Consider the following 24,439-nt stretch of genomic DNA (forward strand, 5'->3'; position numbering starts at 1 on the left):
CTATTGGGACATTAAAATGACAAAACTATGTACATAGATCTATGTAGCTGCATCTAAACAACCAGAGAGAAAAGAGAATATTGGTCTCATCTCACCACCCAAGAGAAGGGAGCTGTGGTGACCTGGGAAGGAATAAGTACTCTGGATTGAAGCATCATGGGGGATTCTAAAGTGCAGGTCATGCTCCATGTGTTCCTCCTGTGAAAATCCACTGGGCTACTTGGCAGGCACACATTATCCCATCATTTCTTATCAGGATGCAACTATTTCCAGACATTAAAAAAAATTCCCAAAGGAAGATTCACTGATAGCAAACCCAACTCTTTTCCACATCAGGTTGTCACTCTTGGAGAATGTAGTTGTTTATTGGGTAGCTGGGATAAAGTGGGTGGGACAAGACTGCCTGGGAAAATCTAAGTAAAATTTGTCAAAATGTAGTAAACCAGTAGGTCTCCTCTAAATAGGTTTCTCGATATATTTATTAATGAGAGAGCATAATAGATATATTTAGAAGCATTTTTCTTTAGAGTATACAGCAATTCAAATAAAGGAGATTATAACACTAATAACTTTCAATAAATTGTTAGGCACACTAATAATTGTTTGAGTGAAAAACAGCTTGGTGTTTCCTCTCTGTTAAATTAGTCTGTAGTATTTTCCTAAGTATTCTTCCCCTCCCCACCTCCTTGAATAGATTGGACCACATTGGCAAGATGGGGGGCAAGGGGTCAAGTTTCTACTTTCTTTTTCTTTCATCCTGATTTTCTTTAAAACCTCCCTCTAAAAACCTCCCCCAAGCCATGCAATTCTAAGTTTTCTAGAAAGCAAGCCATTTTTCTAAGCTGCAGGCCACAGGTTTACTCAAAATAGGAGATCTGGGCCGTGGACAAGGTCCATTCCAATGATTCATACAGAAACTTTTACAGCAGGAGAAAAATCCCTAAGTGATACAAATTCGAGTTCCTTCTTAAAAGCACTACCTTTTTAAAAATAAGATAATTCATTCAAAAACTATTTATTAAGCAACTACTACACTTCAGTTGCTGGGTATACAATGATGAGGGGAGAAAAAAACAGTCCTTATATTCACTGAGCTGACAGGTGAGAGAGGCAGTCATCAAACAATGACATAAAACAATGTCAAATTACAGTGTAACTTAAGATCAGAAAACACAGAAGAGTCTATGGTTTTCGAGGGTTTCAGTGAATGAACCGACGGGCCCAGGCATGCGATGTAATCAGAAGTCTTGAAAAAAGAGGGTGAAGTGGTCTACACGGGCACATATCTACATGCAAAGCACTTGAGGACACAATCAATTTGTTTGACTCAAGAAGGGTAGGGTAGTGGCACACACCTGTAATCCCAGCGGCCCAGGAGGCAGAGGCAGGAGGATCATAAATTGGAGGCCAGTCTCAGTGACTCAGTGAGAACCTAAGGAACTTAGTGAAACTTTGTCTCAAAATTTAACAAGTGTTTGTGTGTGGGGTGGAGCATTGCAGATGAAATTCTGTGGTTCAGGACCACTGGGTTCAATCCCCATTACCAGGGGGAACAGGGGGGTTGCTAAAAGGGTTTCAGGAATAGGGATGTCAGGAATGTAGTTAATCTACAAACTCTTTATCTGTCCCCCAAAATTAAAAGTTCACTATAGTCAACATCAAATGCATAGTTACATCAAAATGACAGTAATTTTTTTTCCTTTTTGGGCTAATTTTATAATTTCTAAGTTTGGCTAGAATCATTTACCCCTTTTTTCATGCTGGGGATTGAACCCAGAGCCTTAAACACACTAAGCACACACTCTACCACTGGGCCACATGCCCAAGCCCTAGAATCATTTTCTTATTGAAGTATTTGTTCACCTAGTCATACACATTTCTTTTAGGAAAAAAAAATACACATTTTTGAAACATGCTACAGGTACAAGCAGCAAACAGATTTATAAGCCAAATCATCTTTGACATGAATGTTAAGGGAAAATGTAGCGTGTACTGAATTAAACAGAAGAGGATCTTATTAACTTTTCCCCTGTATTTTCTGAGGTGATGACACTAATGAAATTTGGGATGCAATTTAAAAGCCACTCTGCACTGAAAGGCAAGCAGTATGTGATGTGATAACCCATGCCAGGAGAAAGTAAATGAACAGCCGATCATCACTAATTACAGGCGGGCTCGAAGCACACTGTGGTGTCTGCCATGTGCTAAGAACCGAGGTGCAGTGCAAACTTCGGAATCGGGGAGCGTCTTCCATGTTGCCAACAGAGCCTCAACTTTGAGTGAAACAGATTATCACAAATACTAATTCCTTAGTAAGCACTCTCGATATAAATGCTGCCACTGGACTGCCAAGAAGCATAATTTCCCAGTATAAGGGAAAAAAATACATTTTGATGGCTATTTGGAAGGCAAGGTTGACTAGGCGGGCCTCCTCCTTTTTATCACTTTATGCAGTCTGTGACTGCAGAGCCACCCAAATTAATCATCGGTCCCTTCACAGGCCTGCTTTCCAAACCCTGACACCGCATGTAAATCACACCCAGGTGCCTTGAAAGCAATCGACCTATAGGTTCCTCCTGGAATCTGGTTGGTGCTTTCCTTTGTGAAGGTCCCCAAAGGAACTGATGGTGACATGACTCGCCTCTGCATTTATGATCAAGCAATTTAAACCTTGCCCCCACTCGCCCTGGACAGCCTCCTCAGGGTCACCTTCCTTACACACATACTCTGCTCAGGCAATGAATAGAAACATAGGCAGCCACTGAAGATGGAAACAGGACCAAGCTGGGACATTGTGCTAATTTTTCTTACTAACAGTGGTTACAGTCACTTGGTTGTCTGAACAGGTGATATTTAAGGCAGGTAAATGTCATCTGTTCATATCAGAATTTGCTTGACTTTCTTTTTTTTTTGGCAGGGGGAGGTACTGGGGATTGAACTCAGGGGCCCTTGACCACTGAGCCACATCCCCAGCTTTATTTTGTATTTTATTTACAGACAGGGTCTTTCTGACTTGCTTAACGCCTGGGATTTTGCTGAGGCTGGCTTTGAACTCACAATCCTTGGGTCTCCAAAGTGCTGGGATAATAGGTGTGCCCCACTGAGCTGGGCTAAGAATTTGCTCAACTTTCTTTGGGAGGGGATGTCCTAGTGTGCCTCACTAGAAGTTGGTGATGTCAAGATGCTTTTACCAGAGACTTCAACTCAGTGTTTTCTACACTTTGATCACTACAGTTACATTTACAGCTTTATATGACACATCCTATGAATGAAAGTTCTGTTATTCACTTGATGTTTTCTTAAACTGGTTAGCTTTCTTTAATTAATATGGAAACAGATAGGGAAAATGTATATTTTTGACCTAAATGGGAGTTTGCTCACCAAAATAAGTTAATGGCAGAAATGAACACAGTGAGTAGAAAAAAATATGAATGGACACTGTCCAAGATAATGCATATGGACAGAAGCTGAATGGTGTTAAAGTCCCTGAGCCAGAGACCTTTGCTCTGCTAATTAAAAAAGGAGATTGGCAAGTGTTAGACACTGTTATCAACAAATTCAACACCATAGTTAGCCACTATTCTGAACTTAAACTCATGATTGAAAAAAAAAATTGAAAATGGATGGTTTCTATGTCCTATTATTTAGTGCTGCATATCTAGGACCTAAATCCTATCATTCTCAATGCTGGTTGTGCTATAAATTTACCTGAGGAATCTTTAAAAAGTACCAGAAAAGCCTAGGCCACATCCCAGGATAATGAAGTCAGAATGAACTGGAGACAGGAGACCCTCTAGGTGACTCTAATAAGCCATTAGGGTGCAAAGCTCATTAAACCTCCTGGAATTTGACGTTCCTAATCTTCATTCCTCTTGGAAACAGAAGGCTTACAATAACCACTCTGATGTCCCCCAACTCTGAAATGCTATAATAAATAAATTAATGAAATAATTATTAGGCTGGGCTGGACATTGCTGGACACAGGCTGACAACAGCACTCCTATACAGAGGGTCCTCCTGGGAGGGAGGCATGAAAACTAGCGTTAGTGAAGCAGGCAGAGTGTGTCAGGTTGGGGCCAACTCCCTTGATGTTGCCTTGTTTGCTGTGCTCATTGTAATTTAGAAATAGTCACCCAAGTCACTCAACAGTGATAAATTTCTATAAATGCACATGGAAACTTACTATTACTCAACCTGTACCACTCTAGGATTTCTGTTGATGGATGTGATGATTCTGGCATATTCCAAGTCAAGGAGCTTATCCTGGAGAGTAAATTAACTCAGGGATCAAATCTCACTGTTTTGTTTTTCCCTATAGTGAATGAACAAAGTGCACTGAAAGCAGATCTGTCCCTTGTAGAATGGTATGGCTGTGTGGAAGAAAGGGTCCACTGATGCAAAGGAATAAAAAGCTATTTTCTCATGGCCACATAAACAAATTCTGCTGAGTTCCTTAGGTTTACTTCTGGCACCAATTCATTTTGCTATGTAATCGTTTAACCCCAAATTTAGTAGCTTAAATAAAAAAAAACACTTATTGTGCTCAGGAAACAGCAGAGAGGAGTGGAGCCAGCTCCTTAGTGCTGCATAGCTTCTTGGGGAGATGTACCTGGGGACTGGCAAGCTCATCCACAAGACGGGCAACATGGGGTTGGCCATTGGCTGGGACTTCAGTGGGACTGATGGCTGGGCACCCTGGTTCCTCTTAAAGTGAATCCCTGCACACTCTACTTTGGCTTCCTCATAGTCTAGTGGCTCAGTTTCAGAGCCATTGTGCTAATGGAACCAGGTAGAAGAGCATGTGTTTTGGGGAGTTAGCCTCAGGAATCCGATGGCACTGTTCCTGGGGTTCTTTATTAGTCAGGGAAGTCACAAAGGTCTTCTGGGTTTCAACAGGGGAGGAATGGCTTTATTGCAGGTGGACAGGTGTTTGTCAAAGTCATGCAATAAGGAGAACTCATTGTATAAAGCAGGCTGTGGCCACCATCTTTGGAAAACACAATCTGCCTCACCACAGGTTCCTTCCACACCTGCCGTACAGCCAGTGCTTGGGACGGATGACCCACAGGGACCACAGAAACAGGTTTCCATACCTTCCACTATAGCTTTGGGGTCTCTCACATGGAGATCTGAAGGAGAGAAAGTTGTCACTTGTGGCTATGTACTTGCCAAGAGTCACCCTTGTGGGCTGGCCTGAACTGAATGTGCCAAGAACCTAGAATAGGTTAAAAAAAAAGAAAAGAAAAAAAAAAAAACAACAAAGAAATAAAAGCAAAACCCTAGACTAGACACCCTTTCTTTTAAGTCAGAAGCCTGTATATGGACCAGATAAAGGACTCCCAAGGGCTCAAAGAGTATAAAATTATACCCTCTCCCATGTGAGTTGCTCCCAAAGAGATCACAGTGTTTTCCTTACAATTGCAGTCGATTATATTCCAGCCATTTTCCAGATATTTCAGAAGTATAGATTTTTCATCTCCAAGTCATATTGAAAAAGATAAAATAGGAAAGACTAGGTTTGATATTAAATGTGACTATCAATAGACTTTTTTATGATAAAGAACTAAGGTTGGTCTAAGAAAAAGGGATTGAAAAATCAGAGTGTTTCTATAATAATAATTTTTTTTGTTGTTGAAAACCAACCACTTAAAATTTCTGGTGTTGGAGTCTAAATTTTTAAATCACCCCAACTGATCTATTAATTCTTTACTTGCATGTCTATGTTCTAATCAATTAAATGGGTATAATTAAATATCACATCTTATACAGTACAATGATTTTCTAAATTAGAACATAAAATATAAGCCAACCTGATTAGAAAATTGGCCAGTTGCTCTGACTTCTGGTATCCAGTCACCATATAAGGAATTTAGAAGTTGCCACTCTGTCTTAACAACAGGTAAAAATCTAAACACACTTAAAAAAATTAATTCTTCTTAGCTACAGCAAGGAATATGGTCACAGGGCAGACTGTGTCCCTCAACACTGGAGATGTAACTGGGCAGATGCAGAGATACACATGTAGAAGGCTCCCTGGAAACCTCTGCTGGAGTAGGAAACCTGGCTGTTACTGACAACCTGCAGGACAGGCTGAGGGGATAGCTCTGGGGACCCAGTCATAGAGGGGTCCCCACAACCTCAGCGTTACTTCCAAGTCTACTAAGTCCTTGTAGAAAATACTGGAGAAAAATTCCACACAGTTCTGGCAAAAGCAGGGGAAAGGAACATCCCAGATTGTTTTACTCTCCCTTAAAAGGTCTGCCTTCAGGAGCAAGTAGCCAGCTTGGTATGATCAGAGCCTAACCTACTAGGGGGAGGAAATATCAAACTCCACCTCCTCCAGCCATCCTGTCCCATGTTAAGAGGGCGGGGGGAAATGGAAAAGAACAAGAGAAGTTTAGAGTCTAGGGGTGCGGGCTCACTTAAAAGATGGAGCCCTCCCTCCCATATACCTCGTCCATCGGTCTCTTATTCAAGGCCTATTGATCTCATTGCCATTTCCTAGTACATCATATGTGCCTTTCACCAAAGTTACAGGCACATAAAAAGGCAAAAATCCAACCAAACAACAAAATAAGGTTTGAACAGGCAAAACAATCAGGGTAGGAGTGATGGTATGATCAGACTAGGAATTGAAAAACATGATAAATACTAAGTGCTCCAGTGGGGAAAAAATAACCACAGGTGAACACAGGAATGCTGCAAGCAAACCAATGGAGATGTCTGGAAAAAATTAGAAAGAAAAAGATGCCAGATGAGATCATTGAGAACACAGACAATAACAAGAGCTGGCGAGGATGAGGGGAAAAGCACACTCAGATTGTTGGCGGGACGGCAAGTTAGTGCCATCGCTTTGCAAAGTAGTATGGAGATTCCTCCAAAGACTAGAAATGGACCACCATGTGGCCCAACTGCCGAGGAATGAAACCACTGTGTGACCCAGCTGCCCCACTCCTTGGTGTTTATCCAAAAGATCTCAAACCAGACACTGCAGTGATACTGCCATTTCAAAGTTCACAGTGGCACAATTCACAGTAGCCGAGTTATTGAATCAGCCAGATTAATGGGTCAAGAAAATATAATATATATATATATATATATATATATATATATATATATATATATATATATATACACACACACAATGAAGTTGTATTTAGCCTTGAAGAAGAATGAAATTATGGCATTTCCTGGTAAATGGATGAAAATAGAAACATGATGCTAAGTGAAATAAACCAGATTCAGAAAGTCAAAGTTTGAATACTTTTCTGTAGGTGTGGAAGCAAGAGCAAAATAAAGGGGGAAAAAAAGATGAAGGTGGATCTCATAAAAGCAGAGGGAAGATCAGCAGAGTAGAGGAAGGAGATTGAGGGGGAAGAAGGAGGAGGGATAGGAAGGGAGGAAATGTGGAATGAAACTGACCAAATGATGATGTGTGCATGTACAAATACAACACAGTGATTTCTACTCCTATGTATATCTATAAAGCACCAATTATAAAACATAAATAAATAACTAGAAGGACCTGTAGAGTGTAGCAAGGGAAATGGGGAGGCAGGAACAGAGGGGCAGAGTAAGCCCTGGGCACTGAAATGGAGCCAATTATATTCCATACATGAATGTTTATGTGGAAATGGTCCCCAATATTATGTGCAACTATAAAGCACTAATATAAATATTATGTAAAAAAAGAATCTCCAGAGACTAAAACACTGTAACAGAAGTGGAGAAACCTTTTAATGGGCTCATTAAAGGAGAAACCAAGCTGAGCAAAAACCTCTAAGTCCAAGGACATGACAATAGGAGTTTAAAATCACAAATGGACTGAAAGGAAACAGAACCATTTCCAAAGACTGTGGCACAATTACCACAGGTGCAGAGTATGTGGGATGGAAACAGCAGAAGGAGAAAAATGTGTGAAGGAACAGAAAAAAAAAATACGTGTTTGATATGAGAATTTCCTCAAATAAATTTCAGACACCAAATCGCAGATGCTTTGTAAAGGCCAGCCCCAAGCAGGACAAATGCAAAAACCCAAACACACCAAAGTATGACTGGGCATATCCCATCCCAATGTTAGAAACCACAAATGGAGAAGAGCTCGTTACCTAAAGCACTGAGAGAGAAGCACTGCTCTTCAGAAGGACTCCTGCAGCTAGTGAAATTATTCTTCAGAAATGAAGGACCAAAGACTCTTGGGACAGAAAAAAAAAAGGAGACCTGGGCATGGTGGCGCACGCCTGCAATCCCAGTGGCTCAGGAAGCTGAGGCAGGAGGATTGAGAATTCAAAGCCAACCTCAGCAACTCAGTGAGGCACTAAGCAACTCAGTGATACCCTGTCTCTAAATAAAATACAAAATAGGGATGTGGCTCAATGGTTGAGTGTCCCTGGGTTCAATTCCTGGTACCCCCTACCCCTGAAAAGAAATTGGAGAATAGGGCTTCAGGAGACTGGCCTTGCAACAAAGGCTAGAAGTTCTTGACAGGGAAGGAGAAATGTATATCAGTCAGAATTCTCAATGTACAAAAAGACAGGAAGAGTGCCAGAGAAGGGGTCAGTGGAGGCAATACAAACCCTTATTTTCTTCTTCTTATTAATTTATTTACAAATAATACTTTGCACAAACTGACAGAGACCATGTATTAGATTTGGTGTGTCTATGTGTGTGTGTGTGTGTGTGTGTGTGTGTGTGTGTGTGTGTGCGCACACACACACACACAGTGGTGCTTATATGTGCTCCTGTGTAAGTAAAATGAATGGCAATGACACAGAAAAAGAAAGGGAAATACTAGTTTTTTTTTTAATCATATGGTACTTGTGTTATTAGATTTTATTATGAGGTACCTTTATTATAAGCACTACCTATGAAATGAACTTGAAAATGATCTCAAAGCACTCTGGAAATGGACTTGGATTAGTTATGTCTGTACATTGCAAACTTTAGATCTACCACTTAGAAAAAAGATGCAGCATAATTGATATGTTGTTATGGGTCCTAGTCTGCTGGGTTTATTTCTGAAGATCTGAAGACTATGAAATTCAAGGTCAGGGTGTCTGGAGAGCACTTTTTTTCAGATTCTTTGATGGTGCCTCTCTATATCCTCCAGTGGTAGAAGAAACCAGGGGTGTCTCTTGGGTATTAACCTCATCTCACTCAGGAGGGCTCTGTTCCCATAATCTCACCACCTCCTCACCTGCCAGACCACCACTGTAGGAGTTAGAGGTTTCAACACAAAAATTTCAGAGGAGAAAACAAATATTTGTCCCTTTAGCAACATGTTAAGAAATAAGGAAAGTGGAATCCTAAAGAATGCTCAATTAAGACCATGAAATTCTTATAATGTCTAGAAAACTAAAAAAAAAAGAAGAACAACAACTAACAAAATAGTGAGAAGTATGGTAGATATTAATTCAGCTATGTGAGTAAGGACTTTGAACAGCATAGTCTAAATGCATTCATTAGAAGACAGAGATTTTCAGAGTAGCTAAAATCTAGACCCAACTGTATATTATCTACTAGGAAATATACCTTCAATATAAAGATACATAGAAATGAAAAGGAAATCATGAAATATATGTTTTGTTAATGGTGATGAAAGAATAAAATAGTCACTACAGTAAATTCAGTCAGAGCAGAAGAGAAATCCCAGGGAATGTTATCAGTGCTGACATGGACCACTACTTAATGATAAAGGGCCCAGAGTGTAAGCAGATACAGTAACCCCCAATGTATGTGTGCCTAACAAAAAATATGTAGCAAAAACTGAGAGAACATTTGGGCAAAAGAGATAAATATGGACAGGATCCAGCAGGCAGAAGTTCAGAAGAACGTGGTTGAACTACAAAGCAGTACCAATTGAATGGATATAATGGCATCTAGATGCTACCTCACCCATCAACAGCAGATAATACCTTCTACTCCAGTTCAAATGTAATAGTCACCAGGAAAGATCATATCTGGGTCTTCAAACATACCCCACTAATGTTAAGAGCATAGAAAACAGATAACATTTGCTTTCAGACTATAATGTAATTAAACTAGAAAGCAATAATGGAAAGATCCCCCAATTCTTGTAGATAAAATTACACACTTCTACTCAACAAATGGGTTAATGTAAAAAAAAAACTCAAGAGAAATTATTAAAAAATATTCTGAACTAAATGCAAGAGAAAATAGAACTTATCAAAATTTGTGGGATGTAGTGAGTACCTTGCTTTGAGGGAAATTGATAGCACTGACTGCGTATGTCAGAAAAGAAGAAAGATCTACGATCAATAATGTAAGCTTCCACCTTAGAAAACTAGAAAATGAAGAGCAAATTAAATCCAAAGCAAGAAGAATAAAAGAAACAAACATAAGAGTAAAAACCAGTGAAATTGAAAACAGGAAGTCAGTGGAGAAATCAACAAAACCAAAAGTTGGTTCTTGGAAAAGATCAATAAAATCAATAAGCCTCTAGTCAGCCTAACTATGAAAAAAAAAGAAAAGAGGAAATACACAAATTATTACTATCATGTATGAAAGAGAGGCCATCACTAAAAACATCATGGACATAAAAGGATAATAAAATAATATTACAAACAATTCTTGTCTATCAATTTGATACTTTAGATGAAATAGACCAATTCTTTGAAAAACGTGACCTGCCAAAATTTACCCAGGAATAAACATACAATCTGAATAGGTCTACATCTATTTACAAAATCAAATCAATAATTAACAATCTTACCAAACTGAAAATGTCAGGTGCAAATAGGTTCATTGACAAATTTTAACAAACATTTAATTAAGAAAGTGTAGCAATTCTCTGCAATCTCTTCCAAAAGATCCAGGAAGAAGACATACTTCCTAACACATTCTAGGAGGTCAGAATTACCCTAATAACAACCAGACAAACATATTAAAATAAAACTGCATAACACCAATATTCTTTATGAACTTAGATACAAAATCCCTTAGTATCAGCAAATAGAATTAAACAATGAATTTAAAGATTGTACACCATAACCAAGTGGACTTTGTGTCAAATACACAAGACTGGTTTAACATTTAAAAATCTATTTATGGGTAATCCATCCAGTAGTGAAATGAAGAGGAAAACAACAGATGTAAACAGAAAAAGCGTTTGACAAAAATCTGGCACCTATTCATGATTATAATCATCAATAAATTAGGGATACAGGAGAATCTCTACACCTTGATAAAGAATATCCACAAACAACCCACAACTTAAAATGCTTTATGACAAAAAACTCCAAGTTCTGAGACCAGGAACAAAGCAAGACTGGCTCTTTTTCAACATCATATTGAAAGCCCTAACTAATAAAGTAAAAGAAGAAATGGAAATTAAAAAATATACAGACAGAGAAGTAGAAAATGCAAATTTGTTTATGTGATCATCTCTGTATGAGATCTGAAAGAATCAAAAGGAAATCAGAACTAACAAGTAACATAGGAGGTAAGGTTGATATTCAAAGTCCAGTTGTTTTCCCAAATACCAGCAATGTACAAATGGGATTTGAAATGAAAACATACTACCATTTACACCAGCATCCAAAATACTGAAATACTTATGTTAAAATCTAACAAAATATGTGCAAAATCTAGGTGGGAAACTGCAAGTCTGATGGAAGAAACAAAAGAACCTAATAAGCTAAGAGAGATTCTATGTTCATGGATAGGAAGACTTGAAAAATATACACATTTGTGGATAGTTGAAATCCTGGTTCTAAAATTCCTATGTCAAGACAAAAACCCAGAACACCCCAGTCAATACTGAAGAGAAACAAAGCTGGAACATAGGAACACCTAAATTCAATACTAATATTAAGGCTACAGAAATCAAGAAAGGATGGTCATGGTGAAAAGGACAGACAAATTGGTGCAACAGATGAGAGAGCCCAGAAATAACCCACAAATTCAGTCAACTCATATTTGACAAAGGAGCAAATGACAGCCTCTTCACAATATGGTCCTAGAAAAACTGGATGTTCACATGAAAACAGTGAATCCAGACACAGACTCTGTACTCTGCACAAAAATGAAATCAACAAGAGCTGCACTCTTAAATGTAAAATGAAAATCTTATTATAAAAGTCCTAGACTGTCATACAGGGGAGAAACCTAGATGACCCTGGGTATGGTAAAGGTTTTATAGACACAATACCACAAGGCCAATCCATGAAAGAAGTAACCGACAAGCTAGGCTTCATTAAAATGAAAAAAACTTCTACTCTCTGCATGATGTCAAAAAATGAGAAGGCAAGTCACAGAATGGGAAAAAGGTCTCACCAAAGACACTTCTAATGAAGGACCTCTATACAAAATGTACAAAGAACCCTGAAAACTCAACAATAAAAAAATGAATAATGCAATTAAAAAGTGGACAAAAGACCTAAACAGACATTCCACTAAATATATGCAAATAGCAAGCAAATATATGAGCATATGTGCAATATCCATTCCTCATTAGGGAATTGTGAATTGAAACATCAGCAAAATATCACTACAATTCAGAAAATTAACACCAAATACAGGAGAAGGCATGCAGCAGCAGGAATACCCAATCACTGATAATGGGAATGCAAAATGGAACAGCCATTCGGAAGGCATTTTACCTATTCCTTATAAACCTATTCTTATCATAGGATCCAGCATTTGCACTCCTTGGTATTTACCCAAATAAATTGAAAACTTATGTCCTTGCAAGGTAAAGGAAGAGTACAGGGGATGGAGATGGAGAAAACTATGTTATATACATTTATGAATATGGCAAATGAACCCAACTGTTTTGCATCACTACCAAACATTAAAGAACAAAAATAAATCTTTAAAAAACCCCACACATAGATGTTTATAGCTGCTTTATTCAGATTTGCCAAAACTCAGAAGCAATGAAGATATTCTTCAGCAGATGAGTGGATAAATAACTGGGGTACACCTGGAGAATGGGAAATTATTTTGCACTAAGAAGAAATGAGCTGGCAAGCCATGAAGGACAAGGCATGGAGGAATTTTAAATGCCTGTAATTAAGTGAAGGATGCCAATCTGAAAAGACTAGATAGTACATGATTCCAACTGCATGATGTAGTTGCCAGGGGTTAGAGGGATGAACAGGCAATTTTGTGAGCCAGGAAATGATCAGTACATATTGGAATTGGTGTGTAAATAAAAGATTTCCTGCTGTGCTCTGAAAAGAAAGCTGTCCAATGGATATCTGAAACAGATGAGATGGAAATCTGATCTACGCAAATGTAAAATTCATTACTTGGTCTTTAGGAAAAACAAAAACATACCAAAAAAATTTATCCTCCCCCCAAAAAACCCAACAAAATAAATTTCTGTGTAGCTAAGGTTGTTTTAATGCAATAGGTATTTTGCTTTTGTAACTTTTGAAAGTAATTCTCTATTTCTAGATTTTTAAAAATCAGCTACCTATACAATCAGGCAATTTTGTGTGTGTGTATGTGTGTGTGTGTGTGTGTGTGTGAGTGTACATGAGAGTACATATGTGAATCTCTCTCTTTGGGGAGAAAAAGCTATTTTTTTCTTTCTTCTGGCTGAAAGAGCAATCTTGCATTTCTTTAGAGGTAGTATTAACTGTAGCATTTGGAGGACTCAGTTATAATGCTAAATACTCCCCTAGTATCCAAATCACTAAAAAGCAACTAGGGAGATTTTTGATCTCTGAGAAATGAGAAGTTGGCGATAAGGTATTGTTTTTCAATCATCTGTCTAGTAAAACTTTAAAAAGAAAAATCAAGGAAAAACCCCTGTGCAGAAAAGAACACTGGGGAGCCACCACTCATGGGAGCAGGAATTGCAGAAGCTTTTCTGGAGAACAATTCAAAGCAGTCCTACCATCCTAACAATAGGAGCTAACCTGCACTGTTCTTAGAACCTTTTATATACCTCTGAATAAAACAGTACTATCTCCTCAGTTTCACAGATGAGAAATCTGAGCCAACAGAATTGATGATCAATAGCATATATGAGAATGAAATAGCTTCCAAAAGCTGGCTCTCCACTTTGGTCTTTAACAAGGAGTCTATTCGCATGTAACTCTAATCTGGCCCAGCAATTCTCTCCCAGAGTAGACACCTCCAGAACCCCAGAACTATCTACAAGGGTCAATAGCCTTCTTTCAAATACTATTAACTATTTTATCCTCATTTCTTATTCTAAAAATCCTCAGAATAATTTAAATTGAAATAAGATTGGTTCATTTACTTAACCTGAGATCAGATTTAAAACCACAGAGAAATAAGAGAAAAATTGAAATCTGACAATATATACCTGTTTTGTTTTATCTAAGAATCTTGAAATTTTAATGCTTCCTTTCCTGTTTCTCGTTAATCATTTACTTGTATTAAGAAAGTATTGTAGTTTATTTAGGCCTCATTAACTTCTTGTGTAAATGATTAACAGTCATATTATTTCTCTTTTGAGGGAAGTTTTTATCCTCCCTATTATGCTTTCTAATGGGTTGCTGTTGATACATAAATAAATAAACTATTACATTTTGCATAGTTACTTTGTACTGAACATGGTAGATAACTGAATTTTGATTAGTTTTTTAAATGTTATAGTTGATACTATTGGGTATGATACTAATATCATTATGTCCTCAAATAATTGTAATTTTGTTTCCTTATTTCAAAGGCTACCTTTTATTTATGTTTACACCTTATTAAATTCATGTAGACATCTCTAAATGACTTTATTCATGACATTGTAAAAATCCCTGTTTTATTGCTGAGTTAAGTAAAAGTATTTCTACTATTTTCCTTTAAAGATAATTTTGAAATAGAGAGAAAAGAATCTTCTTATACCTATTTTAACATGAACTTAAAGCTCAGTAATTGTTATTAATTTTACTGAATATCTGATAAGAAAATCATGAACTATTTTATGAGATATATCAATATAGACATATGTATATTTCCTGGGACAACTAGTAGCTTATGAAGGCCCTGTTCCTTTAATATAATGTTTTTCTGAACCGGTAAAATTTCACTTAGGTTTTCATAATATATTCATGGAATTTTTTACATTTACTGATTTATTTACTATCTTCCCAGGATATGTTCTCAAGAATATGCTAGCCTTACAAAGTCCATGGAAAAAAAATTAACTTTAACTTTTTTATGTTGTCAAAAAGTACACAATATAAACATTTGTCTGTTTCTTTAAAAGTTAAAAAAAGAATCAGTAAAATTATCTAGCTCTAGTGAATATGTAATTTTAATTTTTAATTTTTTTATTTTTTTTATTTACATATGACAGCGGAATGCATTACAATTCATATTACACATATAGAGCACAATTGTTCATATCTCTGGCTGTATACAAAGTATATTCACACCAATTCACATCTTCATAAATGCACTTTGGATAATGATGTCCATCTCATTCCACCATCATTTTTAACCCCATGCCTCCTCCCTTCCCCTCTCATCCCTCTGCCCTATCTAGAGTTCATCTATTCCTCCTCTGCTACCCCTCCCTATCCCACCATGAATCAGTCTCTTTATATCAGAGAGAACATTAAGCATTTATTTTTGGGGGATTAGCTAACTTAGCATTATCTTCTCTAAGTCCATCCATTTACCTGCAAATGCCATGATTTTATTCTCTTTTATTGCTGAGTAATATTCCATAGTGTATATATGCCACATTTTTTTAAATCCATTCGTCTACTGAAGGGCATATAAGTTGGTTCCACAGTTTAGCTATTGTGAATCATGTTGCTATAAACATTGATGTGGCTGTGTCCCTGTAGTATGCTGTTTCTAAATCTTTTGGGTATAGACTGAGGAGAGGGATAACTGGGTCAAATGGTGGTTCCATTACCAGTTTTTATAAATGGGATGGATTCAAACTAAAAAGTTTCTTCTCAGCAAAACAAACAATTTGTGAAGTGAATAGAGAGCCTACATCTTGGGAGCAAATCTTTACCCCTTGCACATCAGACAGAGCACTAATCTCTAGGGTATATAAAGAACTCAAAAAGCTAAACACCCCGAAATCATTCAATCAATGAATGGGCCAAGGACCCAAACATACAACTCTCAGAAGATGACATACAATCAATCAACAAATATATGAAAAAAAATGCTCATCATCTCTAACAATTAGAGAAATACAAATCAAAACTACTCTAAGGTTTCATCTCACTCCAGTCAAAATGGCAGCTGTTAAGAACACAAAGAACAGTAAGTGTTAGTGAGGATGTGGGGGAAAATGTACACTTATACACTGCTGGTGGGATTGCAAACTGGTGCAGCTACTCTGGAACGCAATTTGGAGATTATAATTTTAATTTTTAATAAACATTTATATTTTGATAATTTATATTTTCCCAGAAATTCTCCAACTAATTGGATTGTCACATATGAAACTTAAAACAGAAAATCCTCTGATCTAATGTTTCTTTCTTGTCTGTTATATTCTCTTTCTCACACCTAACTTTACTATTTTTCTTTGATTTTCCAAGATGTTATCTTGTGCTTTTTGAGATCATATCAATTCCATCTCCTTTCCATGCATTTGTTTCTTAATTTCTGTTACTTAAATTTTACAAAGGTGTAAAAAAATGAAAATGAATGTACATTGTCCTTTGGAAGGAAAAATTGTTCATGTGTATCTGTTGCTTCAATTAATGGTAGCATCAAATTGTCCTTTTTTAACATTGGGCCAATTGATCTTCTGGTGTTTGAAAGAAAAGCTCTCAAAATGTACACAAGAGTATTGTCTCTCATTATTTCTTCCCTTTGATCTTATCTACTTTAATGGTATATTATTTATGGCATTGTGGTTTCTGATTATTATAACTTCATGGTATGGAAAAATATTTTCAAAATACATTTATTCTCTTTCTGCCCTTTAGGTTTGCCATGCATTATTCTTTGTTTGAAATTAGCATTCGTTTCTCTCTTTTGTTGCATTTGCCTGATAAATATTTGCACATCTCTTCATTTACAGTTTTTTCTTGATAGTCTGATTTTTATTGTAACTCTGCTGTTTTTATGTGTCTTAGTATAATACATTACACAGTGCTTGGTTTGTCTCTTGCTTATCTTGTTGTAAATTCAAATTTGTTTTACAGGGTTTCCACTGGGGGTGGATATGGACCATTCATGTTAATAAATACCATACATGAGAAACATAGTCCTGGGAAAACAACTCAAAGCAGGGACTGAGTCTCTGCATATGTGGTTGAGAAAATGCTGAGATAGGGAAGTGTTTTTACATTTGCTGTTTCTGCCTGGAATTGGGGAACCCTGATCTTCACCCTGAGAAGCAGTATGGGAGGTAATGTGCTTTGTGGAAGTGTCTGTAACATGAATAATAACAGCATCTCTGGTAAATCCAATTTTGTGGGCTGATTACTGGGAACATTTTCTTAACGATCTTTCTAGATCAGCTAACACCTTTAACTTGGACAAGATATAAAACTTACAGTATGACTAAAGGATATATTGAAAAACTCAAAGTGACACAAAAGTGCCACAGATGCATATTTAAAAATCTATAAGTGATCTTTTACCTGGTTTTGTATAGTAAAGAATGGCTGGTTTTAAAATTTAAGCTCTTGCACACAAACAGTTCAAGCCAAAGTGACCACATTGTATTATCACACACCATTTATCATCTTCAAAGATATTCCTCTCTACAACTGAGAGCTAGGAAATACTTCAAGCATCAAGCTTGTGGGTAGCTGCTATAACTGGAGTGAGACTGTGTTGCCTGTGGAAATCAATCAAATTGAAGTGAGCCAGTTAAGTGAATGGCGGATTGTCACTGCTAAAATTCTTACTACTTCAAGTGACTTCTTTCCACAAACATTTTAATTCATCACAGAACCAATCCCACAAGTGTTGGGAAAAGCACACAGCATGGATTCTGACATTCTTCATTGCTAAAGCACCTACACAATCCAAGGATTCTCAGAGCATACACAGTGAACTCCTCGTGTGTTTGGGTTTGAATGCTTTTATCCCACAGTGAGCTCCTATCACAAAAAGAATCTTATACCTAGAATTTAGCTGATTAAGCACATCAAAAATACCTTTGAATATCCCTGAATTCAGACTTCAATTGCCAGGTCCCAGGTGTTTAGATACCAGCCAAAGATGCTCTTCTATTTCTCTTAAACTTTGGACAATTATTTCCCTTTTCCTACTTGTGGAAAATAAGCTGTATTTAAAGTAGGAAAAGAAAGATGTTACATAGGTGTAAATAACAGAATCTCTTTTTCTCCCCCCACCCCCTGCAGACTGAGTGCATACAATGGCTGGTTAAATATAGGATATCACCAAATCCGTATTGCTTGACCTGAGTCTCTTATTCCACTTTGCAAATGGCAGGCCAACTGCACATGTGCTAATATATACATTCTCTGCATAGAGAATGCTATAGGGACATATGTAGATATTGACAAACAGGAGAGAAAGTTACATTCCAGAGACCAGTGTGTACCGGATCTCAGAAAGGAGAGAGCAAGGCAAATGCAAACACTAATGTGAAGAGAGATCAGATAATATGGAACATAGACTCAGGAGATCCGCTCACCCACAGGCATCTTTGAGTAGTCAACAGTGCTCTAGAACTCTGGTGCCTCTGAACACGAATGCCACTTCTTGAATCAGCCACACCACACCTTTAAAGACACGCTTAGCACACAGTCCCCCTTAAGTGGAAGCCTTTGGCTGCTTATTTAATTAAAGGACTTCAGCATGTCCCATGGGCACAGTCTGAAGCACTTCTTTGGACATAGACTTCTCCTTTGTGCCAATTTTCTACAGATACTTGGTTTAATAAGCTTTTCTGAATATATAATTCTGACCTTGCAGAAACCTGTGACCAGTATTGTCAAACTCCTTTGGCACAAAGCACAAGCCTAACTAATATATCTGGTCTAAATTATTGGAGCTTTATGAATTTATGAATTATTTTCCCTAAAAGATATGTGCTTCCAAAAATGAATAAGTAATGAATACCTAGTATAGTCCCAAAGACAACTGACTGAATTGGTTCAAAGTGGGGGATTTTCTATAACCTAAACCACTCCTCCATTTCAAAAACTTGGCTCTTACTATCCACCTGTCTGGGTAACTTCTTCACTCAACAGCTTCTTTGATCACATTTTACTATTTTGGAAAACAAGAAATATATCTATGAACATACTGGGAAATAAAGGCAAGCAGACTATCTAGGGATTAATGTGCATGCTGCAATGAATACAGAATCAGAGGGTGAGAGCTGTTATATAATTCCCTTCTCATGCAATGGAAAACAGATTTACTTAATTGCTTGTGCTTAAGGGCAATGTCATCTTGCATGGCTTACTGTTTTATACTGATGGGAGAATATTAAGTTACTAATGGCACAAGTCTATAAAAAAATTCATAGGCCATGAACTAGCATGTTATAGAAGGAATAGAATTGGCAAGCAATGGCACTAATTTATGAAATTCCACGTTTCGGATGCTTGACTCCTCACAGAGATGATTTTATGCTCTCTGCAAAGCCCATCAGTGCCATGTAAATCAGGAGAGTTAAATTACATTATCAACCCCAATGTTCTTAACTACAAGTTCCTCTTCTAGAGAGCAACTATCGAGTTCAGCCTTTGAGCCTCTCTTTGTGGCTGTGGGGTGCACGTTACAGACAAACTGCTTGGGATATTCAGTCTTGCAATACACATTTATTCAGCATTAAATAAGACAGAGAGTGCCATATTGGTTGGAATATTACCAACAGCTTAGAATCCAGCTGATAAATCTAAAGCATAATCATCTACATTATATGGCAAAATTAATTAATATTTCAAACTGAATTTTTTAAAAAGAATTAGCTATTGATGGACATAATACCTTTATTTTATTTATTTATTTTTTTGCAGTGCTGAGGATCAAACCCAGGGCCTCACATATGCCAGGCAAGGGCTCCACCACTGAGCCACACCCTTGGCCCCTCAAACTGAATTCTTGATTTAAGAATTAAGTTAGGAGAACAGCTGGGCTAGAGAAGAAGCCTTTCCCACCCTGAGTAAAGGACCCTCAGGGGAGTGACATGTGAACTTTTTACCCCTCCCACACCTTCCATACAAGAAGGAGAAATTGCAAAAGACTCTATGGAGCAGCAAGTCAGCTGAAAATATTGGCACAAGCCTTTTCCTGTTGTGATAAAAAAAAACAGTCACAATTTTTAAAAGTGGGAGGCACTTAAACTTATAGTAAAAGAAAGGCTAAGGGACTATACCAATTAAGAATGTTCTCCAAAGCTTTGATTCAGTGAGAACAATTAGAAAACTAATACTTATAAAACCAAATAAAGAAAAAAAAAAAGAAAAAGAAAACAAAAATGGTACTGCAATTGTACATAATTCTAGGTAGATGTCTAATATCTCAGTTTTCCATTTTCTTTTAAAAATTTTCTCTTTTTAATACTGATATCCAGGAATTGCCTTAGCAAAACCCCAAAGTGGATGGCTTAAAGCAACAGATTATGTCGTCTCATGGTCGTGGCAGCCAGAGGTCTGAAATGTGGGTGCTGGTATGGCCCTGCTCCCTCCAGAACCTGTAATTCTGATTTCTTCCTTGCCTGTTCTGGCTTCTGGTGCCCCAGGTACTTCTGGGTCTGTGCAGAATAACTACACTTCTGACTCCTCCATGTTCTTATGACCTTCTTTCCCCTGTGTGTCTGCATCTCTCTGTGCCTCTGTCTACAGAGCCTTCTTTTTATAAGGACACCAGTTACTCAGGAAGACCTCAGATTGATTTTACTAAATTATTTTTGCAATAATCTCTTATTTCCAAATAAGGGTCATATTATGAGGCATTGGGCATTAGGAGTTTAAAACATATGAGAGAGGACACCCTCAAATTCCTAGCATCATCGTTAAAACTGTGTAAGATCCTGATACGTTAATATACCTGTATAGGCATATACATATATTTAATGAGGTGTTGCCACATGAATGTATTTGAATTGACCCTGATATGGCTTTCTGCTTCAGGGGATGCCTACATGGTAAATGCATAAGGACAAACCCAGGCTTGACATCTCCATACAGTAGGAAGTTTCCGAGGCAAGGCACTAAGATGGCAGGTTGGCTGGCCCTGCTATCCTAAAGTTACACACATGCAACCAGTCGATGGTCAGCCTTGGAGGCTCACCAACTCTGAGCCATTATCCAAGTGTCAATTTTTCCTTGAGATCTGTGACTTTTATTCATTTATTTATTTTTAACATGGAACCCTCACCAGTGAGGAGGCAAAATGGAATGGAACCCTGAAGAAGACCCACAGATTTGGGCTTGAAGTTCCACCAGTAACCAGATAAGGGACTCTAACAAAGTTTTTGTACTTTTCAAGTCCTCAATTTGTACACCTGTACAATGAAGAGTCTTATGCTGTTGTCCAGAACAGCTACCAGGAACACTGGGGTGAGGCATTCAGATAAAATACTTATCAAATGTAACTTACCCCCAGTTCATCATAATATGACCTGTTCAAAGTAAACACCTGTGTGAGAGTAATTTCCATGTCCTGGGATACTAACCACAACCTCTCATGAAGAATAGCATTTAGTATAAGTGCGACATGCATCAGTTTTAATTAAAATTACAGGTTAAAGTAAATGTGCTCAATTTCTGGTAATTACACAAACAAAATTAGATCAAAACAGAATTGAGACACCAGATTCACTCATTTAATATGCATTTCTAGAGCATCACCTATGGGCCTGATGTTTTGTTTTTTTTTAAAGGCCAGGTGTTACAGACTTGAGCAATAGGAAAAAGGATGACAAAAATATCATGACTTACCCCACCGACTTTCTCAAAGTGAGATCCATCTTTCTTAAAATCCGTGAGGGCCTCTTTGAAATACCAAGTGAACATAATGTCTAACAACGGATTGTGTTGTGCCTGGCAGGGCAAAATGACGCTTTCACCCACAGAAACGTCCATGTTAGATGGCGCCAGCGTTATCCTAGTTGGTTCTATTAGGGAGATAATTCATAAGTAAAACTTTAGCATTTCTGTTGTGATGAAAGCAATTTGTACAGGCAAATTCTTCATCCACCCTATAGTGTGTGAGCTTTTATATGCTTAGGTATACACACACATCTATGCAATGAAAAGCCTCCATGGTTAAAATAGATGTTTTAATGCAGTCCTATAATACATTTCATGGGATCCACCAAATTTTTTTAAAATAATTAGCATATCTGAGTCAACAGATTACAAAAGTTTAAGATGAAAGTCACCAGTAAGCAAGAGTTATAATAAGACTGAAAAATCCATTTCAACTTAGTTTTATGGTTTTGTGAAATATAGTGGGAGAAACAGAAACTACTGTGTTTTCACCAACTTTCAATGACCAAAAAACACATTAACATCAAAATTCAAATAGACTCAAACCTTTGATGTGTACGTGGATATGAAAAGCTCAGAATAAGCTTAGAGATGCTTAGAATAAGCGCAATGGGAGGGCACTCTGCTAAAATGTTAACTGATGTCATTTTTTCCCCTAGTGGAAATGTCTGTGGCACATTCTGCCTGCCCTTACCATGAACCTTCTATCTTTTCTGAATTAAATTTCCTTGCTCCAATTTTCCCAGTGCCATTCCCCTTGATGTTACACCATGTGGCAGAAAATGTCTTCAAAAGTCACTTGCATATGTGGTCTGTACTTTCTTGATTAAATAGCCTCTTTAACCCAGTAGTTGGGCATAGGTCTCCCTGACTAACCTGTTCTCATCAAGGTCCCCTGCTATGAGACCCAATGATAAAGTCTTGGTCTCATTCTTTGAGCCTCTAAGCTCTGTCACACTTGATCACTGGTTCTCCCTCGTACTCTTTCCTCAACTGGTTTTTGGGACATCATGCTCCTGCAGTATTATTTACTGTCCTGGTCATTCCTTTTCTCTATCTCTCTTTAAGGTCTCACTTCTGCTACTATATTTCTTAATGTACAATGAATGTGTCAAGCTCAGTCCTTTTTAAAATTCTTTTTAAGGTGATCTAAGATGGTGTCTTGGCTTCAAGTCCTCATCTATATGCCAACAACTGTGAAAGGTATCTCTTCATCTTTGATTTACACAAGTCCAAGGTCATCTATCCAACCACCTACTCACTGTCTCCACTTAGGTGTTAGTCACCATTAGTTCCCATAAAGTACATTGTAGGATTAAATTCTTAACTCTTTTGAATTAAGGCAGAGCAGAGTACAATGCTTTGGCTGATGAAATGTATGTAAGAGTTACATGTAGCAGCGACAGGCAGAATTCTGCAGGAACTAATAGGTAATGTGATGTGTCTCCTTCCTGTTCTGTGGTGACGTGCACTGTCCCAGATGGTGAAGACACTGGGGGTCTTTGTTCCTGAATGAGGAAGCAAAGCTGACTCTGAGGACTTGCAGTATGCATGAAAAGTGAAGCCAGGCTATTTTAATCCACTAAGATTTTGGCAAATCTCTGATCTGCTTTACAGGGAAAGATCCTAACGATATTCTAAACATCCAAACTATGCTCATGCTCTTCTTTCACCCCAAAGCTTTGAAACCCACAGCCTGAGCAATCTCAGCTCTTCTGCCATTTTTTTATTTGTTCACCACACACCCTGCAGTCCCTCCTGACTCCTTTCTGAGACCTCAAATCCAATTTGTAAACACCTTATCCTTCAGAATATATGCAGAATCTTATCCCATTCCATTAGCTCCTCAGCTGCCAATCTCACTTGGATCATCATCACTTCCTGTTGGTTAACAGTCATGGGCTCCTGAGACTTTGAAAAACAGCTAGAGTCACCCTTTCACATCATCTTATTTCTCTGCTGAAAACCTTGCAGTAGTTCCACTTTTCAATTCAAGTGAAAACTGAAGTCTTAGCAAGATCTACAATTGGTCCACATAACTGCACCCTAGAAATCTCCTGGTAAACTCCTTTATCTCCCTGGAGTCTTTGTACCAAAATTTCCATCTCACTTATCTTGATTCATACTCTAACTCATATTTCTTCATATAGTCTCTTTACTTTCTCAATTGTTTGCAATATACTTCCTTCTAATGATCTCCTTATTTCTTCTTCCTAATTTTCATTTCTCTATCTTGGGCAGAATGTAAAAAGAATGACTAAAGATTCTGTTTCAATGTTTTCACTGATCCAGCTCAAACAATGGGTACATAATAGGTGCTCGTTTTTTTTTTTTCCCCTGAATGGATAAATGAACAAAATTAACCCAAAACTTAAATCTTATCGATATCAACAGTTATTTGATGAGCTTGAACATCTCCAGAAAAGACCAATTTTAATGAAAAAGAGAACACACTTAGAAGATCTGACCCAATAGGAGAACATAAAATAAAAGATTATCAGCATATGCCATTTTCCCATCATCCCAGCACAGTAGTAGCCAAGTACCCCACC

The 24,439-nt window shown here is 37.6% G+C and overlaps 1 pseudogene; it reads right to left on the reverse strand.

The window, feature by feature from the left end:
* Window positions 1–24,439, reverse strand: part of LOC143637787 (contactin-3-like) — a 119,130-nt pseudogene that overhangs the window by 33,677 nt on the left and 61,014 nt on the right.

Source organism: Callospermophilus lateralis, chromosome 11, assembly GCF_048772815.1.
Source record: "Callospermophilus lateralis isolate mCalLat2 chromosome 11, mCalLat2.hap1, whole genome shotgun sequence".
In the NCBI taxonomy this organism is placed as follows: domain Eukaryota; kingdom Metazoa; phylum Chordata; class Mammalia; order Rodentia; family Sciuridae; genus Callospermophilus; species Callospermophilus lateralis.